We start from the raw sequence: 20,486 nt of genomic DNA, 5'->3' as shown, positions 1-20,486 counted from the left end.
AAAGAAATATGGTAATAACACAAACAATTATAAGTAAATCATTATATTTTATCTGATAATTTTTAATCATACTTTTAAATAACTACTATACTAATTTCGTTTTACCATTATTAATTGTTATTTTCAAGTTTTAAATAATTATTTTTTAGGTTTTTCATTTCATAATCATCCTTTAATACTTTTCTGAAATTTTAATTAAAGGGGGAAAAAATTGTTCTTACAAAATACTATTAAAAAGCTATAATTAATGAAGATGCTATTTCTTTTTTCTACTCTATCAGAAATTTAACTAGATATAATTCGGATTTCGCATCTAATTATGCATGAACTAAATAGACATTCTGTAGACAAATCAACGTCAATACCAGTAAAAATAAAAAAATAAAAAATATATATAAAGTGGGAAATATGTTCTCGTATAAAACCATTTCAAATATTTTTATTTCATTTATTAAAATTCGATCTACTTTTTAAGAATAACCTTAAAAAATATCAATAACATTTTTTGGCGACGACTAATCCTTAAAAAAACAATAAATATATTGTTTCAAATCAATCAAAAATTTAACTAGAGATAGATTTCAGATTTCACATCTAATTATGCATGAACTAAACAGACATTTCATAAACAAATCATCATCAATAGCAGAGGAAATTGAAAGAAAAAAAAAGTTGGGAAACATGTTATTCTAAAAAACATTCCAAATGTTTTTATTTTATTCATTAAAATTCGACCTACTTTTTAAGAATCACTTTAAAAAAATATCACATATCACTTTCTGGCGACAACTAAATCTCAAAAAGAAATAAATAGTAGTGTTCGCTAGCTCAACGATTATCAGGAAAGGAATTCAGGCTTGATAATTCAAACTGGAAACTTCAGTTTTAATTTTCACAGTTTTTTTCCCTTGAAAATCGAACATTATGACATCATTTGAATTCGTAGGACAACACTTTTAGATTATATATATATATATATATATATATATATATATATATATATATATTTTCAGTCCGCGAATTATGACTGATAGAAAAGTACTTATAAACATATTCCTACAACCATCTTTTTCCCCCCCCCCCTCACCGAAGTTAAATTTTAGAAAAAAAATTATCCAGGTATCGATATAAAATTTTTTAACATATATTCCTTTCAATGTAACAGGTACTTGAAAGAAGCTCCAAAATTTTTGTTCAAATAAAAAAAAAATAATATATAAATATATATTTCCAAATTAACACTTTATCATAATTTACTTCAGATCTACTTAAACTATTATAACTATATAAACTATTCTGCAGCCCATTTTTTATGTTTTTTTTTAAATATCTACAACTTTTTAATTTAAACTTTTCCTCTCAGATAAAAAAAAATTTATTTAAACGTAAAAAAACCAGTATTTCAACTTCCACGCCCGGCCAAGCCTTTATTCCATTGTATAACCGGGTGCAAATTTAGAGATTTGTTTTGGATAACCAAATCAACAACTTAAACTAATATCTTTATGCATTTTTTTATCATATTTTGATACGTTTCGTGGCAATTCAACTATGCAACTATTTGTTCTATTGTTAGATTTCAGAAATGAATGCATTTATTCATTTTTCTAAATTAAAAAACAAAATATCTCTCCTCGAAATGTCTCATACTAGCTAAATTCGATCCCTTTCGCCAACAGCATCGAATTCTAAACAAATATAATTCTGATTTATTTACATTTCAATTTGTATGGACTCTCCATTTAATAACAGTTGGTCATACTTATGTTTCTTTATACGTTGTGATATGCAATGCCAAACCCGTTGTGACCTGGGGAGGGGGGGGGTAAAAGTATAGATAGTGGGCATCATCGAAGCCAAACGTTGGAGTGTTTAGGCCATACTTTAAAAAGAAAAATTTGATGAAAGAGCGATAAAATAATATCATGCCACTGGCGCAATGTACACTTTCAAGGCATTAATGACTAGGGGCGAAAAAAATTATATAATGCTCCGGGTGCCTCTTATTAAAGTAACGTCACTATACATTGTATTTTGGTGTTGGTGCATTTTTGTGTCACTGTAATAGGTTTAATAGTTAGTTACAATTGGTCTGACTTATGTTACGTTTTGATTACAGTGCATATTTTGTTACGAAATTCTTTGGTTTCCGTAGATGCATTTTTTCGTTCAATGTACAAGAAATTCAAGAAGAATCTTACTTCTGGTTGCGATGTATATTTTAGAACGAAATTTTTCTATTTCCATTAATGCAATTAAATTTTTTTTCTGAGACAGAACGAACTATTTGGCGAATAACTTAAAAATCAATCATATTAAGATATTATCACAAATGATTTTTTTTCTTTAGGTTTCAGATTTTTATAAACAGAACCAATTACAGACGGGCGAGAAAATCTCATAGGCACTTCGTCACTGATCTTTGAAAGTAAATTAAGTGTTTGAAGATTTACAATTTCACATTTCGGATCTCAAGATAATAAAGCGTTTCTTGACATCCTGCAAACAAAAAACTATAAACAAATAGCCAAACTATTATCTTTTTTGTGACAGATGGCGTTGCTATGCTGCAAAGGCGTTACTTTCTCGATATTTATGTTACTCTGTGTGATGTTCCAAAGTTTAAATATTTTCAGTTTTAATAGTAATAAATGACAATATTCGCCTTTTAAATGTATAGAATCTAATTCATTGTGAATTATTTGTTAAAGATTCTTGGCATTTGTGATTGTTGACACTTTTAAAAGTGCATTTATATTATCAAGGTTTAAATTCAAAATAAATTTTAAAGCTTATTAATAGAATTTTGCACTAAAATAGGTACTTAAAAGTATTTATTTCTACAAGTCTACAAATAAGTTTAATTTAGGTACTTAGAAGTCTCTAGTTCTACAAGTACTACAAATAAATCTGTGATTAATTTATACATTAATGGCAACATGATAAAATCAATTATTTATTTCAACAAATAAATTATTTAAAAAAATTTAATAATTCAAAAGAGGCTAAATAATGATAGAAAGTTATAATAAAATAAAATATAAAAATGACAAATAAAAAGAAAAACTTTTAGAATTTTGAGGGGAGGAGGAAAGTATTATCTGCAAGGAACTGTTAGATTTGAAAAAATGCTATAACATTAATCAAAGATTATTGTTTTCTGAAATACTTACTAAGCACAATAGAGTCAATGAAAAATAATTTTTTAAATACACTTTTATAAATGTACAAAACAGTATATTTCTTTGTTTTAATTATTTTCTAATTTTCAATTTTTCTTAAACTTAATTTTTAGTGATTCTGTTCGAACAGAATGAAAACTTAATTTAATCACTAATAAACTTACAGTCAATTCTCAAAATATAAAAATAGTGTAGTGTCATCGGGAATATACAAGTGTACGAAATTTCAAAGCTCTGGTACATCAAAAAGTAAGAAAAATCGTTTGGCAAAATTCCATTTTTACAAAGACGAAATAAGGCGAATTGAGTAAATAATTAATAAAAGCGGAATTCAACGATAGCAAATAATAAATCAGAAATAATGAAATAAAAAATGAAAAATCGGTTAAGAAATTCCATCTTTACAAATACGAAATAAACCGAGATGCATATAAATGTTTAATAATCAATAAAAAACAAAGATAGAAAATAATGAAGTAATTTATCCCAAAATTATTTTTTTAATCTCTTACGTCACTACATATATTTAATATTCAAACTAGATTACAAAACACAAAATCGAAATAATAACATGAAAGATCTATAAATTGCAAATCTTTTTCTATCAAAATTCCTCTCCGCCAAATGAAGCGCAAAAGAAAGAAACAAATCAGGCATCGTCGAAACCTTTAAGGAATATTGATTCCATCTAACACACACAAAAAAAGTGGCCTTTAAATTGGTAGTTGTCACTCTGAACAAATACCATAACTCAAAGGCGCCAATAATCACTGTTATTCATCATTTCCTGCATCATTTCTGACACCTAAAAAAAGGCGTTAAAAAGCTGCCTAAAATATAGCCCTTGGTCTGGAAGTGTGCGACATCTATTATTTCGTTATTTTGTAATTAATATAATTATAAAGCGGCAAGGCGCGCTGAAAAAAAACTCAAACACGACCTTCGCGCCTTGCAGCTTCTATCATGCACCCTGCACTTGGAGGTGTCGTTACTTCAATTGAGACTTCTTCGATCCAAATGAAATGCCGCCGAGTCTTCATTTCAATTCAAACATCATTAGGTGTTGGTTGAGTTGAATATCATTACAGTTGTATAGAGATATTGCTCCATCATTAGCACCCAGTTGTTTGATGAGTTACATTCATCAACTGGGCATGCTCGGAGAAGAACGTGATTATCGGAGTTAATTAGGAAACTATTTGTGTGAACAAAATGCATATTAAATTAAGAGTTAGGCATCAAGTGAGGGAAATAGAATAATGTAATTAGGCATTTTATTAATGAGAATTGTTGTGTTATTTTTTTTCAACACCTACTTCGTTACCACCCTATTAAGATTTTTGCAATAATTTGTTTCAGTTTCTAATTAACAGTGGTATATCCAAAAAAAAAAAAAGTTTTCATTAACATATTAAAAACTTGATTAGAACGTAAATTGGGATATTTGTTTACAATCTTTCTTTCTTGTATGCGATGTTATATAAAAAGAAAATATTGTAATAGTTAAAAAAAACTCGAGATTTTAATGAATGTCTACATTTTAGATGTTTCTGAGTTTCAAAAACATTTTTAAAATTATGTATACATGTATACAACATGTATACAACATTTTAAAATCATGTGTAGTAAACAGAATAATTCAATTCATTTAATAAAAACAGGCATTAAAAAAACTTTTATATTATTATTATATTATGAAAACATCGTTTTCATAAATATGAAAATATCACTTTTTCTAAATTCGCCAACAGGAGACACTACTCGGATGAAATAAAAATTTAATTGAATTAATCGAATACATGGCAATTTAGTTATGAAAATATTAAAATAATATATGGTAATCAAGAATACACAAGATTTGAAAACTTTAATAGATTAGGAATGAAGAGAGAAATTGATTACAAATTTCATTCTTTCAAACTTGCGACAAGTTGACCAAAAAAAAAAAAAAAAAAAAAATCTCTTCTGAAAAATTCATCTAGTTAAATGGGTGAAATTTGGATGTAATCCTAACACCACAATTGTAGGTGTCCATCAAATTCTGGACTAATAATTGATCCGCCTTCGGAAAGTCTGTTTGTCCGTCTGTATACATGTAAACACCATTATTAAAAAATACGATGGGCTAAATAGCATGGGATTTGCAGAGCAGTGTTAAATGTTGAATAAAATCTGCCAAACTGTTGTCTGGCAGTCTGTCTTTCAAGTGCAAGCGAATGTGATTATTGAAAATTTAACAAGTAATATGAATGAAAAATGGTTCATATTTTTGATACCAATATAAAATTGTTAATTTGTATCAAATTTGGTACGAAATTAGTGCGAGTAAAAAAGAACAAAAAGCATTCTCGAATTTCTTCACTATGATACGAAACACAAAATGCGTCAGATTGTAAAAGTATTCGAGAAAGGAGGAAACTTCCGTTTTTTATAAGTAGCTGTCATCAAATATAAGAGTCTGTCTAATTTATCATAAATAGCAGCGTTACTAAACGTCGCTTAAAGTAATAAATTTCATTAAAATTATTTTTCGAAAATACACTTTTATTTTTACATTAAATAATGTAATTTTTTATTTTAATTATTTTTTTACCTTTTAATCATAAGATCTACTATTTCTCTTCTCACTAAGTGGTGCCACTGAGTAGGAATCAAAATTTAATTTAATTAAGTTAACTAATAATTAAATTCTCAAAATATTGAAACAATGTATTGTCATCTAAAGTGCAAAAATATAAGTATACGAAGTTTCAGCCCTGTAACATGTCAAAAAATGAATCAAAAATAGATTACAAAATTCCATCTTTACAGAAATGAAATAAATGAAGTTGAATAAATGCATTTAAAAAGACTTCTGCGCTACCGTGATTAAGCTTGCCATTCATTCGAAATTAAAATACGTTAAATTTTATTCTCAACAAAACTATGGGGTGGTTATGATCTTATGGTAAAATCTTTTTTTCTGTACAGGAGGATTTAAGTTCATAATTTGATTCCTTCACAGGAGATCTGCTGAAAAAGACCGCGAGGATCAAACTCCCCCCTTCTCCCACTCATTGGCGTGTAAATTTTGGGAAAGAGCTCCCACTCAAAAGCTGCTGAAGTTATTAACATTAATTAAACTGCAAGTCGTTTCAGTTTAATTGAGTGTCTTAGTAGCTTCGAGATATGTCGTTAATAAAACCAAAATGTGAAACTAGAATTCACAGTTAAGAGTTTTGAAATTACAGATCGAAAATTAAAATTCATTTCTTTAATCGCATTGCATAAACGCTTTTTTTTTTATTCATGATATAGTTTTTACTTTTTTAAAAAAAAATCACAATGCTTTATTAAGCATTGTAAGCTTGATAGTAAAACAGACTTGCTTAATAAGTTAGAGTGAATTGTAATTTCAGAAAAATTCTGAAGTTAATTTAAAAAATCAATTTTAATTTGATTCAATTAATTAATTAAGCTAATTTTTTCAATTCTTTCCAAAACAAAAAGAATTAAAATTCTACAGTAAAGAATTTTTTAATGCTTTATCTTTACCAAAAACGTAACTTTTATACAGCTCTTTTTTTTTTTTTTTTTTTTGTTAAAAGGGTATATAATTGACCGGAATGATCGACGAAGTTTAAACGTGACATTTGTATGGTGTTTATACTTGCAGAGTCTTTTACCTCCATTCAATAAACTTCAAGTGCATCAGCATTATTATCTTTATCTGTGGAAAGAGAAGTCAATAACAATCTACAGCAAGAATGATATTTCTGAAAATACGTGGTTGACAAAAAAAGTTGACTGTGAAGCAAGGTTGATCACATTGTTTAGACTGTTAGGCTTATAAAAGATACTTGAATGCTAGGAACGAAATAAGGTCACTCAAGTAAAACATACAAATACCGTTCGCAGACAAAACAAATTTTAAGATTTTTGCTTTTCCTTCAAATGGATATAACTCAAGCGTTACGAGTTGTTCGAATATTTTCTTTTTCTTGGAAAAACGAGTATTAAGTTATTCAATGTATTATATCTTTATTGACATTCACAAAGATGGATTCTGAAAAACTCAGAATAGAATTAACTGTTAATCAACCAAAAATTGCAGCTGCAATTATTTTCTGAGTAGTTTTGTTCAGTTCGAAATACGCAGGTGTTCTTTGACTTTCAAATATGACGCGCACAAAAAAATTGTATAAAAATTGAATAAACAAGCATTCAAAAATAACAAAAATCCTTTTATATTTTTAACAGAAATAACGTCTGCATTATGATAACAGCAACTTACACCGTTGGAAAAAGAAAAACCATTTTTGTTATAAACACTTTGGAACATTAAACATTTGACATAAGGTTTTTATTCGAATGCAGTAAACAGTACAGTTAATTGTAAATATAGTATCTTTCTTTTTATAAATGGTAATAATTATTTCAAATGTTTTGCTTTGGATCGCATTCACTTTGATAAAATCAGATTGCATTTAAAACAAATGTACGTTGCACAAAGAAATTATTCCGCTATTGTTAAATTCATCTAGCATGAATAAAAGAATATATTCCAATATTCAATCAGTATGATACACACAAGAAAAACTACACAGTTATTTTTAATTACTTTTTACTCTTTTAAACAGAATGTTATTATTTTTACCTATTCACATGATTATCTGATAGAACTATTGACTTGTTGATTGAATTTATTTAAATTATTTTTAAAAAATTGCAGATCATAAAAAAAAAAAACTGCTTACAATTTTTTTAGAATTCAAGTCATAAAAGAAGGACAATTTTGAAATAACACTTCCATGTCCAAAGTAGAATTTAAATTGCCGTGCAATTATACTTTTCCCTTTTATAAATATTTAATAAAGAATAAAGTTATTTCCGTTTGTTCACATTAAGGTTAAATGAAGCTTTATAATAATCTGCTTACTTGGATGTTGTTTAATTATATTAGCTCATAAATATTGTTTACAAGTTCTAATGACTGTCGTAGGCAGTAAGATACTTATGGAAAATACTATTAAATCAATTTATAACATACAGATTTACAGCTCCCCGATTGTTGATGAAAAATAAAAATAAATTGATGTTTTTCACTTGTGGCTGCATGTCCTTTTTGTTTTGTTTCTACGCTAGAGAATACCATATTTTACTTTACAACGTTGAATTAAAAGTTGCTACTTGAAAAGTAAGAATTTAAAGCTATATTTATCATTATTTTTGGTCATTTGACTGTAAAATATTTGTTGTTGGAAGACTTTTATGACTATAATAATAGACATACTGTTTTGTAAAGTCTAGAGAACTATAAGCAGTTTCGATTGTAGATAATACGAAATAATAAGGATTGATTGAATATATTTGATTTAAATTTGAATTAAACTACTGATATTTGATAATCAGGATACATTTTTAGACGAAGGTCTCAACTCGGGAAATTTGAATATAAATGCTTGTTTTTTATTATTATTATTTTTTTTTTATTTTAGATATTTTTTTCAAAACATTTTCTGCAATTTTTTTTTCTCTAATGTTTCTCAAAATGTCTCGGAAACAGGTATTTGACTGAAAAGAAAAAGAAAAAATTAACTAGTAAATGATCAAATAATGAAAAGGAAGGAAAAACAAAAAAAGAAAAAGATGAGATGCAGATTCTCAAACCTCAAAGAATATATTTATAACAAAAAGGGAAAAAATGTGGTGTTGGATCATGCTTTAGTTAAAATAATAACTGTTTCGAAAATACCCACATAATTCCTTAATTAATATGCGCTCAGATTTTCCATTGTCATAAAGTAAACACTTTTCTTTATTTTATTTTTACAGATTGAATTTTTTAATCCTTCGCAATAAATTTTTGTATTTTGATTACAAATCAATTATTTTCAAAGGTAATTTGGGGAAAATCCTTATCATCATAATAAAAATTTATCTCTGTCAAAATTATAAAATTTTATTTAGGAAATTTTTTTCACAACTAAAACTCAATGTTACCTATTGGTCACAAATGTTTTTAAGACACGAACAGTAGCTAAAAAAATATATGATATTTTTAAATGTTTCTTAGTATGATTTATTTATTCAAAAAATAAAAGTCAAAAATTTTTAAATATTTTTTTTTTAATCGGGCTCTTTATTTTGAATAACATGACAATTGTTCTGAGACAGACCTCATCCTTTTGAAATATCGTTAGAAAATGAAGACGACACTGGAACCGGTACCTCCCTCTCCAAATTTCCACACTACACCATCGGGAAGATATTTGACACCCGATGGCGGATTTAACCTTGACCTTCGCCACGTCCTCCTGTCTCGAAAGTCATGATTTAGCCAACACCTACAACATGATGAAATGGTCACGCGAAGCCCAGTTCAATTATGTATGACTTTACAAATTCTTCACTTCTGTATTTAGAAGGCGTTGATTCTTCGCGCACTAAGTTGACATTTACTGAAGATCCTTGGTGGAATCGGGTTTCGAACTCTCCTTCCTTCGACCCCCACCCCCTCCTTCTGGAAGCCTATACATTTCCGGTTCTCTGCGGCCGATGTGACTGTTTAGAAAAAAAAAGAAGGGAGAGTGGGGGTCTTAAGATGATATCTATGTTGTTTTGTTAAAAAAATGAAGAAATTAACACTAAAATTTGGACTAACAGCAATGTAATTTTAGAAAGTTTATACACATTTCGTTTTTGGTGAATAATTCATAATTAAATAAATTATAACGCCACTGTTGGGTATAGACGTTTTTATTGTATTTGAAATGACATATAATGCATTTTAATTTTGTTGTTTTAAGATCTCATTTGAGAACAGCACGAAATCTTAACCCTATTTTAAATGTGAAAGAAAGGAAAAGAATCTCAAAAATAGCTAAGTTTATTCCGTGAATATATGTTTTTGATTTACATTAAATAACATTTTTGATTATGAATTATTAAATCTAATTATATATAAGAAACTATACATTAGATAAAAATATAGCGATTACTGATTAATTTAATTCTTTTTAATTTCGATTAGTTTTGAATCGCATCACTTAGTGTTTCGGCATGGAAGCACAACGTTTATGTATTTTCCTTTTCGATTTTTAAGATTATGTTTTACATGCGGCATCACTAGAATTTTTACGGTATGAGTTCATTTCCAAAACTGATTTAATGAAGCACCTAGTTATCTATGTAAAAATTAAGAATACTGATAAGATAAAAATAAGAACGCCAATTTTGATGGTAAATTACAGCTGCACAGCTATAAAAAAATTCGGGTTAATTCGATAGACAATGCAAAAATCTATCAAAATTGGATACCGCTTAGAACATTGACTTTACGATAAGCATTAACATACTGATGTTGATGTCTTTTAAAGGTGTTTTTTTTTTATTAAGCTTTTTTCCAAAAATTTATTTATAGTTTTGAAATTACTCGTTCCCCCCTCCCCATTTCCGTCTGGGGTTATTGAACCTTATAAAATGAGAAAATTGTTTTAAGGTTGATAATACATGGTTGTTTCAAAAGGTATCATTTTGGAATTGTAATCACTTTTTTTCCTCGAATAAAACAAAACAATTGTTGAATAATTGGTTTTTCTTTGAATCGAAAACCAATTGTCCGAAGAATAGTTACGAGAATTCTTAGACATCGAAACCTGTTTAGTTTGCTTGATGGTCTCCATTAAAATCGTATTTACATTCATTCATTTCTCTTTCCATCGAAGATAAATTTCTTTTGCATTTGTTATGTATTTGATATATATAAGCTAATAAGTAAATAACGTTTTCTTCCCTATTTGAAAATAAGAAACAAACATCAAAAATAGGCTTAGTAATTGAATTTTAGAATTAAATAAATATTTCCATCAGTCGCTCTAATATAACTATCAGATTATTCAGTTTCAAAAGTGATGCACTTTCTATTCCTTCTATCAAAGTTTTTAATACACTTTTATTTAATTTGATTGCTTTTTGTGGGTAAATGTGGAATTTTGCAATCCAATTTCTCCAATCTTCTAATGTGCTAAAAATTTGAAATTCAGCACACTTGTATATTCTGGATGACTATACACTGTTTTAATATTTTCAGTCCATAATCATCAATACATTTTTAACTTGACTTTGTTCGTATGGCGTCACCTGAAAGAGAATTTGAAGAAAAAATAGTGATTTTGAATTACAGTGTATCTTATAACTTTAAACGGGCAATTCTTGCATATATAAAAATTTATTTCGCGTACCTTGGCAACGATTCTAACGATTTGTATCAAATTTTATATTTAGATAAGGTTTTGCTTTTTCAGTTTATCGATATAGATGTCTTTCCTGAAAAAAATACGCGATTTTACACACACACACACACGCACACACAATTATAATTAACTATTAGAATAAGTATATTCAACTTCCATTTCAAAGTGTGTGCAGTGCAGTATCGTGGTCAGAAAAACATGACTGCCTCATGTGGTGCGGCGGTCGTTTGTTCGAGTTGCGCTTTTTGCTTTTTTTTTTTTTTTTTTTTTACTTGCTGATTTATACAGGGAGATAAAGAAATAACAGGAGGTGTTCGGAACCTTGTTAACGTGTTATGTACTAGACGAAATATAACAAAATTTGGCCACCATACACATTAAAGTATACAGTTTCGCTTTATCAAGAAAAAAAATTAGTACCAATAAACGTCGGTAGGGCAAAATCCTGGCGCTGCAAGCGCATAATGTATGGAAAAGGAATACATAACTGCCAATGGAAACAGTAAATAGCAACACACCAAATACCAATGAAAAACGTTTGTTATAGCAACTTACAAATTTGGCTCAAAGTGACCACTAACTTGATGTTCCAATAACTGCATGTGGTACATGTAGTTTCAGACGGTGGCTCGCAGCATATGGCATTTATTCGTCTTGGCATGTAACGTTATTTGATCTTTTAAAATAGGTAGGAATGTCAAGAATATGTCCTTGATACGCAACGTCTTTCAAGTTAACCAGAACCGTCCCACAACCAGAAATTGCCAAGATTCAGATCAATGTCATCAGTTAATGGGTGTTATCTTATACGGATAAAATTTCAGGATCTTATGCAATATCTTCTGCTCCCTCGAGAACGAGATATCTGTTTATCGTGATATTGAACGTGCATTGCTAATACCCTGCTTATTAACTCTCGCCTGATTCATAACGGCAGTTGCAACTTCTCCAACTACTTCCTGCTTGATATCTTTACGTCCTCGGCCTGGTTGCACACCAAGAATTCCTGTTGCTTCAAATCTTTCAACCATTCTTCGTAAGTTATTTATGGTCATCGGACCTCTAAGTAACTGTTTTAACCACCAATATTCACGAAGAGCTGCACTGGCATTTTCATCTCGCTGATAATTAGCTCGACTAATAAGGCACGTCCACGTAGTGACAACGCAGAATGACTTAAATTTCCGCAACCCTTCCTTTTATCTTCGATGTCATGTCACAAAGTACCCATATAAGCAAATTACATAATCAAGTTTTCGATCGTAGCGCCAGGATCTCACCTATCTGTGTTTTTGGTACTATTTTTTTTTTTTTTTTTTTGATAAATCGAAATCGCATACTTTAATGAGTATGGTGGAATAAATTTGTTCTATTTCGTCCAGTACATAACACGCTACAAGGCTCCGAACACCTCCTGTTATTTCTTGATCACCCTGTATTTAATATTTTTGCTTTTAAGTTTAACTATATATATATATACCTTTCCTGAAAAAATCCGATTTTGCATACACACAAAAAAAACATTTTCTTTTATAATTATTAGAGCCTTTTTCTATCTGCTTTAGTGCTGACTATGTCATATTGCGCCATCTCGCAGCCGATTTCGCCATGGTAAAACTGAGTGCAAGTTCAAAAATATAAGTAACTGTAATAAAGCAGATTGTTTCGAATGACATGTTGAACTAAGTGCATTCATGATTTTTTTTTAACTGACCAGTTCATATGTAGGTAAGATTGAAAAATATTCATATGTAATCAGTATGTGATTCGTATCTAGATATTTTCTCCGAAAAAACAGGATTTTACACACACACACACACACACAAAAAAAAAAAAAAAAAAAAAAACAGTTGAAGAACCTCGATCTTTCAGACACTTTCTAATAATGGATCATAAATTGAAAACTTAAAGGAAGAAAGAAAATGAAAATGAAAACTTCTACACCACTGTATAATGATAAAAGCACGTTTTTTAAAAATTTTTTGTACAAACGGATTGTTTCTAATCAATTGCCTGAGAAGCAAAAATTCTTAAATTGTTATACGAATTACGTGTAAGTGGGATCTTTAAAATATTGGAAAGTGATTATATCTGTCATTTAATTTTTTTATATTAGAAAACAACCACAGAGAGTTTTCTCCTCTCACCTTTTCATGTATTGTGTGGTATATAACACTTTGTATAAAATAAATTCAATACTCATTATTGGACTTATGCTTTTAGCCGATTGGAAATAAAATTGGATGCACATCTGAAATTTCGGTATCGAGACCATATACCAAATTTCATTTATTTAGCTAGTTGCAGTTTTGAGTTATAGCGTCCACATGGACACGTATAGATAGATCGACAGACAATTAGCCGGTTAACGGATTACCTCCAAAATTTGATATAAAGGCCACACTCCAAATTTCACCCATTTAGCTCGTTCATTTTTTAATTATCATGTTCATATGCACGCAAATTAGACAGGCAGATACATAGACTTGTCTTTGATCCAACATTTGAAGTTTGGAAGTCAAGAATTCGTAGCAAATTACGTTTGTCTATTTCCCAGTAACACACATATATTGCACAATATTGTAGGATATTAACAATATTCGAACTATTGTATAATATTATTGAATATTCAATAATATAATGTTACACGATATTGTACAATATTGTGCAACATTCTGTGCTACTTGGGTTGTGTTGCATTTTTATTTATCATGCTTAAGGCATCTCAGTCATTGAATACTTCCAAGTTAAATAAATAACATTGTATTAGTGTGTTTCATAAGTAGAAAAAGAAGTATACTTAGGGCGTGAAAAAATATTGCATAAATAACTGTAAAGTAAAAACGTTTGCGAATGAAAAGTTCAAGGAGACTTTCTTTGAAGTATTCTAATTTAACCATTTGATGGTAGAATATATTAATAAACTATCTTCGAGTTACCTAAATAATTTATATAAATATTCATTACTGACTTCAAATTAATCATGCCGACTTTTGCAAAATTACAGACGTCTACAGCTATGCTTAAAATATTCAGCAAAAATACATTTGATGTACGGTGCTGATATACAATGCTGCGTTTAAGCTGAGTAATTTTGTGAAATAAATATGGGAATAAATATTAAACAATTTCCTTCTTCCATCTAAAACATAAGACCCTTTAAAATCAACTAGCAGTATTATAAAAAGTGATGAAGCACTTCAAAAAAAAAAAAAAAAAAAAAAAGGAAAAGGAAACACTTTTATAATTAACTTGTTGATAAATCTTGCTTTTATCAATATTTAAAATATTTTCATGTCTGAAGTATTTTTTTAAACTACTTTTGTATAAAAATATTATGATATGCAAAATTCTTTTATCGTCTGCAACATGGATAAATTAAAACGAGAATTTTAATTCAATCAAATAATTTTTAAAAGCAGCCGATAATTAATTTTCTTCATATCAATAAACCAAATCAAGAGTTATTCTAGAAAAAATATGTTAGTCGTCTGATTTTAAACTTTTCTTTATTAATATCTCGGAATTCTGCTAAAGGGATCTGGCAACAGTTCTTTGTATTTATTCTTGTTATTACACAATGAAAAATACTGTAGAAATTGTCTTTTAAAAAGTGTTGCCTAAAATATTTTTTTAAAAAATATCAAAAAATAAAGGTAAAGTTGCTCAAAGTCGCACTGTTTCCGATCAAAGAAATATTTATAGATTTTCGGATTTTAAATTCATCTGCGTTTATTTAATTATATATTAAATTTTGAAAAATCAATAAAAACTGAAGGAAAAACTCAGTATCAGTATAGGAAATGAAATCAGTATCAGGAAAGAAGTACGATTTTGAATTTTGAGATGGTATTAAAATATTTCCATTTTGTTTTGAAATTGCTGCGGAAAAACAGCGATTCTAATTAATTGAATATTTAGCTAACACTTGCACTTTAGGAAGTAAATAATATTTTTACTTTTGTCTAATATAATAAGTATGCAAAACTGATTAGCATTCGGCTTATTTGGTTAGAAGGAGATGCGAAAAATACATACGTAGTTACAAAGTTCTTGTTTATTTTAACACGATAGTAATAAGTTTAACTTTCTAAGAGTACAATCCTAAACATTTGTCTGTATCCCATATTGTTTAATTACACAACTGCATTGATTATAATGATTGCTTATTAACTATCAATATAAAAAAACATTAGTAAATCAAGTAATTATTTAATCTTACCCGTGGTCACACAGAACCAAAAATGAAGAAGCATCAGCAATCAAAATAATGAATGAAAAATTATTTTTAAAAAACAATTTTGTCAGTGCATTAAAAAAGAAAAATAATGTTTTTATCAAAAATCTGCAGGTCAATATAAAAATCGCAACAAACGTCAGGCACAGACAGAAATGCTCTGAAAAAAGTAAATCTCAACAACATTTATAATGTATTTAATTTTTAATATAATAGATGTTAAGTAATTTTTTGTTTCATATGATATCTATTTTAGCTTTAAATCCTTCTTTTATTGTTTTCTGCACCTCAAACTTTTACGGTTTTGGTTTTGATCTTCATTTTTTTAAAGAAAATGTTATTTTTCCCATTTTATTATATAGACAAAATCGGTTTTTAAAGAAAGCCTTTTATATTTATTATTTTCAGCTTTTATTTCTGCCGATATTCAGTGCTGTTTAAAAACGAAAAATCTAACCAGAGAATCAAACATGATCACGAGAGTGTTGCAACAAAGTATGCAAACCACATTATTAATTTAGCCAATTGTCTTTTAATTTACATCCATATAAAATTTCATCTTGAAAAAATTATACCTGGCATTGCTTGGCATTAAAATCCTTTCATTAATAATATTGTTTTAACGTAAAAACTTTCGCATTAAATTTTGTAATACATAAAATCCCTTTATCGTCCAAAATGCTTTTAATTAAAATTAGAATACCAGTTAAACTAATGGATTCTTAAAAACTTCAATAATCAATTTTCTTCATAAATTATTAATATTTGTTATATTAGTACTGCAAATTTTGTCCACAAATGCTGAAGTATAAGAAAGGTTTTAAAGAACATTTTCAGACAGTTAATTAAATATTTAATTTTTCATTGATAAAAATAACCTCCAAACATTTAGTAGTTCCCAGTACAAATTCTTAATCGCTTGCTTTTACAGTTTTCTTTTAGAATTCTGTTCTGGGATGTATTCTTATTCTTCAACAATAAAAAAATACTTCATCTACTCTCAAAAGCTTTATTTTCTTTGTCTTCTTTTGAAATTGATCGATAAATTGTATTTTTTTTTAGGCGTCACTTAACACTAATAAAATTATTGGCATAAAATATGTGCTCAAAGGGAAATTAAAAAAAAAAATAGTGGTGAAATAGTTTAAAGTCTTAATATAGACTGGTAAAGGATTACGTATAAATTTCTTTATCCCAAAATCGTCTGCACTAAATTCTTTTCAAAACAATTTTAAAAGGGAAAATTACACTGTATCGTTGAGAAGAAATGCAATCTGTATCGTTGAAAAGATAAAATTTCGAATTTTTAGATGGGATGAAAATATTTTTTTGGGATAATTTCTACTGAAAATATTGTGGAAGAAAAACAAAACTGTAGTTAATTTATCATAGTTTGAAGCCGCTATTATCGTCAAATATCTTCTGCATTTCATGCAAAAGCTTCTTTTTCTTTTCTTTATTTTCTTTGCCTTTGTTTTATTGCTTGCGATTAACTTATGTTTGCCTTCAAGTACAGCAAAATCCCTACATTTAATCAAACAAAACCGTTGACCAAAGATATGCATTAAAATAAAAGAGACATTTTTAAAAATAGTGGTAGGGTTGTTCAAATTTCTAGTTAATTTGTCATAGCTTGAAGTTGCTATTGTCGTCAAACATCCTTTGCAGTTCACGCAAAAACTTTTCTTTTCTTTTCTTTATTTTGCTTGCCTTCAGAAAGAGTAAAATCACTACTTCTATACAAATAAAAACGTTAACCAAAGATATGCATCAAAATAAAACAGAAATTTTAAAAAATAGTGGTAGAGTCGTTCAAAATCTAACTGTTGCTTCGCAAAGGAGTAGCCACATATTTCTTTATTTCAAAATCGGGTGCGTTAGTTTTTTAAAAAAATAATAACAATTAAAGGAAAATTTGACACAGAAATGAAATCGGTAATGTTGAAAAGGTAAAATTTATTTCTAATTTCTAAGTAATGAAAATTTATTTCTAATTTCTAAGTAATAGAATATTGATTTAATTTTGTAACTTTGAAAAGTTGACAGTATTTGTTCTTTTATCTTACGTAATAAGTGTGCAAAATTTGATTAAATTCGATCCAGTTGTTTAGGATGTTATGAAGCAAACATATGTAGTCTCAATGACTCCTATTTCTTTTCTTTCCTTTCTTTGTTTCAAAATCGTGTGCGATATTTTATTTAAAAAAATAATAACAATTAAAGGAAAAATCGATACAGAAATGAATTTGGTAACGTTGAAAAGATAAAATTAATTTCTTATTTCTAATTCATAGAATAATGAAATGGCAGAAATCCCTCTCTTGTCTTTAGTAATAAGTATGCAAAATTTGATTAAATTCGATCCATTTGTTTATAATATATGGAGTAAATGTGCATAATTACAATGGCTTTCATTTATGTTAAGACTCTACAAGAATAGCAAATACTCCAGCACGTTTTAGTAACATTTCTATCCTTATAATAATATTTTAAATTCTTATGTGTTTATGATATTCTTATATCTTACTTTAGCTCATTTTTATCAGAAATATAGATGACAAAACAAAACCGTAAGAGCGTGAAATTATGATAGAAATACTCTAAATAAATTGGTGATTTAATTAAATTTAGAATATAATTTAACTTTCAATGAATATACAAGAATTTCCTTCTTATAATTATTTCATGTTTTAAATTCTTTATAATGCTGCTGGCTTTTCCTTAAAAAAATATTATTTTCTACTTTTACTACACAAATAAAACGATAAAACGACATTTAAAACAGTTTTATTTTTTAATTGTTTTTTTTTTTTTTTTTTTTTTAGTCTTTAATGTATTGGGTAGTTCATGGATACGAATCCTATCAAAACAATTATTAGCAAAATAAATACGTTAACTGCTAATTACGAGCTCTAAAATGATTAAAATATTCTGTTGCCAGTGGATAAAAAAATTATTTAACATTTCAGAACTCTAGTATTTAAGTAATAAGTGAAAAATCTATTGCAAAATTTGATTTTTATAAACATGGAATTTACAAAGTTAAATAAAAGCGTTTAATACGATTTTTTTAAAATCGTCCCACGGCTTTTTTTTTTTGTGTGTGTTTTTTGAAATTTGTGTAGCGTTCATCATCAAATAGTAAATGCATTTTATTTTTTTGTTAAATACATTTTATGAATTTTTTTTTAAACTTTACCTTATCCTTCTTTCATTACTATATTATTAGGTAAACGTTTACATTGAGAGTGTAGATTATCAAGAAGGATACTAATGTTGCATTTCACTTTCGTAAATTTCTCTAGTATGATCATTATGGTTGTTGGGCAAGAATTAAATTGCATATCAAAACATTCCTTTTCGTAGTATATAGCTTCAGAAATCAGGCGAGCTTATTTATAAAAGGTAGAATCATTCAATAATTTCAAAGAACACAATTGTTTGTTTATGATAGCAAGTAATAAATTGTACAGCTTCAAACTGTGGAGAAAATAAGCTAGAAAGCTTGCAAATTGCAGGTTTCGAAGTTTTCGAGGCACAAGGGATAGACTTGTATATACGCAATTTACGAAACGCAGAATGTCAGTATACATTAAATTTTTGATCGCTTGTGTGGCAGATATCAGGTCACAGTGAACGGATGTATACCATGGAGGTTGCTGCTGTCAGCAATAATTTCCTGACAACTGATCAGATGGATTAGGGTACTTCGCTTGGGAGCTATGCTGCTGTTTCCCTACTGTCTATTTCCTGTGCATGAGATAGCTTGAAAGTGAAAGCTTGTCAAACCAAACAATTGCTGAGGTTTAAAAAGTATGGAACTAAAATTGAAAGGAAAGTTTAGGTGAAGTACTTGGGAGTTGTCCATAATACGTAACTTAATCTGAAGCTCCATGTATAGAGGGGCGCCAGGGGAAAATATAAAAAGGCTTTCACGGTCCAGTATCTTCTAATATCTGGGAACTCGAACCTTTTTCTCAACAACAATGTGCCTATTTACCATTCCTATTTTCGCCTTTTACCTACGCACGCCCGATCAGGTCTTGCCCGCCAGGTGGTTTCGCCGCCATATGGGAATCGGGAAAAGTTTGAATGTTCTCCCTATTTAACAATTCATGCGTAAGTTGGCAGAAAATTACGTCAATAGCCTGAAAACCGTTGATAATACTACAATCCGCAAGCATCCCCTTTACGACTCTATTGAAACCTATAACAAAAGAAGACCTTGCTGAACTCTCAACCTTTAGCAACCACATGCCTCCCTTTCCCTTCTTCTGGCAATGGATAAAAAAAAAAAAAAATTGTATGCGTGTTTATTGGTCAATTTCCCATAACTTTTCGTTCATGATAAGCAGTGATCTTCTTTTAACAATGAATCTTTACTATGATCATCTATGTAGTTTTCGATCTCTCTACTTCATTTTTATGCACACATTTAATTAATAGGTATAGTTTCTATCATTTCCTAACTATTGGATTTATAAATTGCTGGTCTTGTAGCCCCAATGAGCTGTAGTTGTTTCAATTATTCAAACGAAAGCTCGAGAACATATTTCTGACATTATATGGAGATCATTATTCAATATGCAAAGATATTCTTGTCACATCAGCAGCAACAGAAAAAGAATATTTTACGAATTTTTTAACATCATTAAATGAGATACCAGAAAATCACTTCTCTCAGATCGTTTTTGTTTTACTTATTCCATTATAAGCATCGCTTCTCAAGAGAATTTAGAAGTAGGCATGAGCATATTGTAGAATTTTTGCCAGAAAATCTTTGCTTTCTAGACCATAGACAGCACAGTGGTCATACATTGCCCATTTATGGAT

This window comes from Argiope bruennichi, chromosome X1, assembly GCF_947563725.1.
Source record: "Argiope bruennichi chromosome X1, qqArgBrue1.1, whole genome shotgun sequence".
NCBI lineage: Eukaryota > Metazoa > Arthropoda > Arachnida > Araneae > Araneidae > Argiope > Argiope bruennichi.
This window is presented reverse-complemented; position numbering follows the sequence as displayed.